Source organism: Heteronotia binoei, chromosome 6 (assembly GCF_032191835.1).
Source record: "Heteronotia binoei isolate CCM8104 ecotype False Entrance Well chromosome 6, APGP_CSIRO_Hbin_v1, whole genome shotgun sequence".
Taxonomy (NCBI): Eukaryota; Metazoa; Chordata; class Lepidosauria; order Squamata; family Gekkonidae; genus Heteronotia; species Heteronotia binoei.
This window is the reverse complement of record NC_083228.1, coordinates 54,951,451-54,957,450: the sequence shown is the minus strand read 5'-3', so window position 1 is coordinate 54,957,450 and position 6,000 is coordinate 54,951,451. Positions and strand designations below refer to the sequence as shown.

General features: G+C 43.3%; 1 protein-coding gene across 6 annotated transcripts in view; it reads left to right on the top strand.

Moving 5' to 3' along the window:
• The first annotated feature begins 212 nt into the window (after positions 1 to 212).
• The window catches only part of PLEKHA1 (pleckstrin homology domain containing A1), a 40,949-nt gene continuing 35,161 nt past the window's right edge, over positions 213 to 6,000 (top strand). For 5 of the 6 annotated variants that reach the window (XR_009555560.1, XR_009555561.1, XM_060241479.1 and 2 more), the window contains exon 1: positions 219 to 366. The gene's annotated coding sequence lies outside the window, so the exon portion shown is untranslated. Of the gene's footprint in view, positions 367 to 6,000 lie in introns of all 6 variants that reach the window. The other variant, XM_060241476.1, reaches the window with a different exon arrangement.

Below are 6,000 nucleotides of genomic sequence, written 5' to 3'. Positions count from 1 at the left end.
ATCGCGAGACGAAGAGAGGCGCTCTAAGACTACAGGGTCCAGGAACCCCTCGTAAAACAGGCCGATCTTACGAGCTTCCATGTAAGCAGCGCCTTCATGGGAACTGTAGTCCTTAAGTCTGACGGCCAGCTTGGTTCACAGTAAGGGAACTCGGCGCAGGCGCCTAGATGCAAAAGGCAGTTCCTGTAGCTTACAGAGGCAACTAATAAAGTTTCTCCTTTGAGGAGGGAAAAAAGCAGCTCGAGCGCTGAGAGGAAAAGAGGGCGGGACTGAGCGCTGGGGAGCGGCGAAGCGGCGGCTGGCGGTCCGGCTTCGCGGGGCTCTGTGTTCTCCGGGGCTCCCACACAGGAATTTGCTGAGGCTTGAGTGAGTACGGGGCGCCCGAAGGAAGCGAAGCGGGAGGGAGAAGGGGGGGCGAGACCGGGCTGGCAGAGGGACCTCCTTGCCCAGGGAGAGGAGCTCGAGTCTGAGGTGGCGGCAAGAGCGTTCCGTGTGTGTATAGCTATGTGGCTGGCCGGGCGGAGATGTAGGCGAGAGGGTCGCGGCAGCCAGTCCGCCCAGTGGGCGTCAGGAGAGGCTCGGGCGAGTGCTTGCGTTGCGTGGGAGTCCCGTGGCAGGGCAGAGGCGGCTGCGGTGGCAAGAAGCGTAGGAGGGGCAAAAGGGGGAGGGGAGTGGTAGGTGAGGGCATCTTGGAGGGGGCTTTGTGTGGATGGGCGCGAGAGCGAAGCGTGAAGTAATTGATGCAGCCCCCTCCCCCGTTTCCTTCTCTCCTAGTGATATGGGTCACTGTTTCTGCATATGTGGGGGCGGGCAGCAGGAGAAGGCTGTTGCCGCCATGCTCTTGCTTGTCAGTTTCCCTGCTTGGCCACTGTTAGACTCAAGAGGTTGATGCTGGTCTGATCTAGCAGGGCTCTCCTTGTGATTGCTGAGCTTGGGAGGAACGGTGGTGGCTGTGACAGCAGAGAGGCTGGGGAAGGTGGGCGTGTGAGGAAACTTCAGAGGGAGGAATGAGGAATTCTGGCACAGGACGTGCTCGGAGCGGCATTAGGTGTGCTGATGTCGAAGGGTAGGAAGGCGGCAGAGGGGAAGGGATTCGGTGAGGTGAAAGATAGGTATGTGATGGGGATTACCTGTTTAATGAGCGTTTTCAGGAAAGGCTGTACGCTTGTATTTGCATAGCTCTGTGGCATGCAGCGTTTTCTCTGAAATGGCTGCCTACTGTTTGACTAGGACTTTCAAAGTGACTTTAGTTTTTATATTGGGAACACTTAGTAGCACATGGTATAATTAACCTGGTGTTTGATTATATGCAACATTCCCAGTGGTCAGTGGTTGTTCTCACAGAGTCGTTCAGAGCCTGATGCTGTGGAGACTCATAACATATTTGTCTAGAATTGCAGAGTGTGATTTTGGTTGTGGTGGTAATGCTGTTTTTTTTGGGGGGGGGGGTTGCATAGGGTAGGTGGGGGTATGGAAACTGGCAAACCTTCTTGGTGGGGTTTTAAAGCTGCATATGAGTTTAAAATGTGAGTGCATATTGGGATGTTTAATCTGAAGCTGCTGCTAAATGACAACAACAAGAACACTTCTAATTTAAATAGGATTTGTTACTGAGTGTAACATTTTATTTAAGGTGACTTCAAAAACTTTCTTCTATTTGCTTTCCTTGTTGGATAGCATGCAAAAAAGTGTCAAAAGTCTCTTCACTAGGATAGTTTTATGCTTGTCAAATTCAGTTTTGACTCCATCATCATAGGATGCTAATACATTTTTCTCTTTTTGTTGGATTCAGCTATATGCTAAAATAAGAATTCAAATATGTAAATATTCGTAAAATAAATGTAAAATAACTAAAATATGCAGTGTTACAGTTGCTTAGAAAAACTGAGAACTAATATTGATTGTATTGTATGGAAGACTTCACACATTTTACTAATGTTTACCATTTTAAAATTTCACATCTATTAGAAATTGAGGGCTGGGGCTTTAAGTGTCTGTACACTGATAGAATCACGTTACTCCTTAATATACTGGAAAGACCTACACAGCTTGTGGGTTTGGCCTAGTCTAGTATATATGTGTGTGTGTATATATATATACCTTTTCCAACGGTATGATTCTATTCTGACAGCAATGAAGATGCTGTGAATTTAGGGGGAGGTATTTTTGAGTTTTCTGCATTGTGCAGGGGGTTGGACTAGATGACCCTGGGGATTCCTTCCACTGTATAATTCTAGTAGTCACTCCACCTCTTGACCCTTTGTATTCTGAGCCTACAAAGAATTCCTTGTTCATATTCTGGGAGTTAATGACATGCTGATATTTTTAACAGATACAGTCCTAATGAGTGATAAAATAGTTCTGAGAGTAAAACTTTCTAAATCACATTAGAAAAGAGCAAGAGTCCAGTAGCACTTTAAAAATTAACAAAATTTGTGACAGGGTATGAGCTTTCGTAAGTCACTTCTCACTTCTTGGGGTCAGGCAGCAATTTTTCTCCAGTCCATTTTGGCCAGGGATCCTGCAAGACTTTTCTCCCATCTTCTGGCCATGGAGCAGGGGTCACGGGGTGTGTGGGGGCAGAAGTATTTGTGAATTTCCTGCACTGTGCAGGGGGATGCTTTTTTTATTGTTAAAGGCAGACTAACATAGCTACCCATCTTGATCTTTCTAACTTACAATTACTCCAACGATTTTTAAAATTATGTCACAGTTTTGTGTCAAAAGTGTTTATTTAGGGACTGTCTAACTTTGAGCCATGCCTAGTTATGAATATATGTAATGGAAGGAAAAAATGTAATAGTATTTTCTTTTTATATACCTTTAACAGTGAATGGACTATGTAAACCATGAATCAACTTTATATATGTACTATGCAAAGTAGAATTTAATAATGTAGCAATATTTGTTCAGTTATCTAAATCAGATCTTAAGCTAAAGTGGGAAATGTTAAGGCAAAGGCAATATTTTTCTTGCATGGATTTTCTTCAAGTAAGAAATTTCCAAAGGTAGCATTTTGCTTGTATAATCCATGAATAATGTGGTGGACCAATGATTGTCTTCATATAGTGGTAAATATCAGGTAGAACATATAGAAGTTGTGTCCTCATTTTCAGAAAGCATAAAGTTTTCACCTCTCTGGCAGAGGGGGCTTAAGGTAGTTCCTGCTGGTGGTGGAAAATGCTGTCAAGTCACAGCTGACTTATGGTGACCCAGTAAGGTTTTCAAGACAAGAGACATTCAGAGGCAGTTTGCCGTTGCCTAGCTGTGTCATGACCCTGGTATTACATCCTACAGAAGCTGGTGGTCATAGTCTGAACCCAATACCGCCAGACTGGATCGAGATAGCGTAATAGTTTTAAACTGATAAATGTATTATGGTTTTATATGTTTTATGGAATGATTGTTTTTATGATACTGTAAGCCGCCCTGAGTCCGCTTGCGGAGAGGGCGGGATATAAATGCAAAGTAATAAATAAATAAATAAATAAATTACTTGGAGGTCTCTCCTCCAAATACTAACTAGGGCTGACCTTGCTTAGTTGTCAAGATCAGGCTAGCCTGGGCTATCCAGGTCAGGATAGTTTCCTGCTACAGCATGTAGAGCATGTAACATGTATGGTTCTGAATGTCTTTTAAATCTTTATGGCTTATATGTTAAAATCACCTGGTTAGCTACAGTTATTGTCCTCCCTAGTTAAAAAAATTGTTCTTAATACTTTGATTTCCCACTTTCCTCATGCTGTTAAGACTCGAGTTGAGAAGTGATATAGAAATACTTTAGTGTCTAATGAAAATGGATTAAATATAGCTTATCTGAAAGACCTTTAATGAAGTGATTGTAATACTGTGGGCACATTCATAGATGGTGTTTGTAATGTGTTTGCAGCATTATTTAAAATTCTAGATCTAAATTTCATAAGAGGAAGGCAGAGCAGTTTGCTCAGTAGAGAGGGCAAGACATGGAGCTACCTTCCTTCTCTACTGTATTTGTTCCTCAAGGGCTTGGAGAGGATCTTTTAGCCTCAATCTATTTTCCTGTTCTTTTCCAGTATACCTGCACTGCAAGGTACTGAATGGGGAGAAGCTGGTGGAATCCACTGCAGTGTTCTTAAGGTGGGGAAAGATTTCATTAAAACATTTCTGTTTGTACCTCTGCACTTAATTACTTACAGAACCTTCACAGTTGAGAATCTCTGCACTGGTTGTCAACAAAGCATCTATAGGCTTCAGTTACTTCAGGTTGGCTTTCTGTGGTTGTTGAAGAGACATAGAAGCTGGGCCACACAGCTATGTTCTGAGCCGGTTCTTTCTCTGCCTAGTATATGGAACGGTAAGGGGACTGTGTCTGCCACTTTGGAAAGAGGCTGGTTTCTGCCTGCTCCCAAGTGGATGTGGAGGAAGAAAGAATTTTGGTGCTTGTTATGTGAATCAGGAAAACAGCTACCTCATTCCTAGGTCAGGGGCAATGTCCCTTGCTACCTCATTCCTAGGAGAGCCAATTTGGTGTAGTGGTTAAGTGTGCGGACTCTTATCTGGGAGAACCGGGTTTGATTCCCCACTCCTCCACTTGCTGCTGCTGGCATGGCCTTGGGTCAGCCATAGCTCTGGCAGAGGTTGTCCTTGAAAGGGCAGCTGCTGTGAGAACCCTCTCCAGCCCCACCCACCTCACAGGGTGTCTGTTGTGGGGGAGGAAGGTAAAGGAGATTGTGAGCCGCTCTAAGACTCTTCAGAGTGGAGGGCGGGATATAAATCCAATATCTTCATCTAGGTCAGGGGCAATGTCCCTTGCCAGGGGGTGGGCAAGTCATCTTGGCCCCTGGTTTATTTGGTGGTTCCACTATGTTATGCCATTCTGATTCTTCTATTCCTTGTGAAGAATGTTTTGTTATGAAGGCCCTGGAATAAAATAAAGGGGTTTTAAAATTTGTATTTTTTTAAAGGGTTCCCCTTTCTAACAAAGCTCTGCTACCTGCTAGCCAGGCAGGGCTGGTCTGGGAAGCAAGGTAGCCCCTCTGCTTGTATCATAGTAACTTTACCCTGTAGCAAAGAGGATATGATATTCCAGATGTAATGACTGCCTCTCCCTGACAAGAAAATTTGTTCATGCCTATTGAGCTTTGTTGAATATCTGCAGGTATGCTTCAATATAGGCACCACATTTGGTCCTCTAGTAGGGACTGAATTATTACTACTTATAACTCTAAAAATCTACATGTCTTCGACTGTGTTATAATTGTATGCATTTTCATTTATTTATGGCAAGAGACTGCTTCTTTTGAGCAGTCTCTTGCTAAATTCAAACTATGGATCAGGCTGAGGCTTAAGCAAAAATCATAGACTTTTTCCTTTTCTCTGAGAAACCAAGGTCAAGCTAACTGTAGCTTCAGAGAGAAATATTAAGAAATGGGACATTGTCACAGGTGCTGGGTAGACCATTAAGTCTAGCAGTTTCAAGGCCTCTAGGAGTGGGCCTGTGCATTCCATTTTGCTAAAATAAAGACCTTGCTTAATTGGACGTTATAAAGCTGCAGAGTGTTTGGTCTCATAGACAAGTCACCTGATCGTTATCATTGGTTAGCAACACAAATTAGCCATGCATTTATTGGTCAGCTAGAATCAGACCAATGAGGGCCATTAATCATAAAAGATTCTTCAGTTTAGTTTTCAGCCCTTGTTTGGATTACATCTGGCTTTGGAACGCCTTTTGATTCTAGGTGGGCCATGCTGGCTGGAGCACCTGTTTGACTTGAACTTTGAACTGTTGAACTCAGTCTTGTCAAGGTAACATCTGGATTAAGAACCAATGCTTGTAAAAGTGCTTTAGTTAAGTATTTAGCTTTATTATTAATATCCTCACAGCTTACTGCTCTTTTATTGCACATTTCATGCAGTCTTGTAATAAATCACCTTTAATTATACTCCGTTGTGTTCTTGAGTTTTGGTGCTATTTTAGCCCATATTGGCTACAGGTTCTTGGGACTAACTAACCTTTTATTG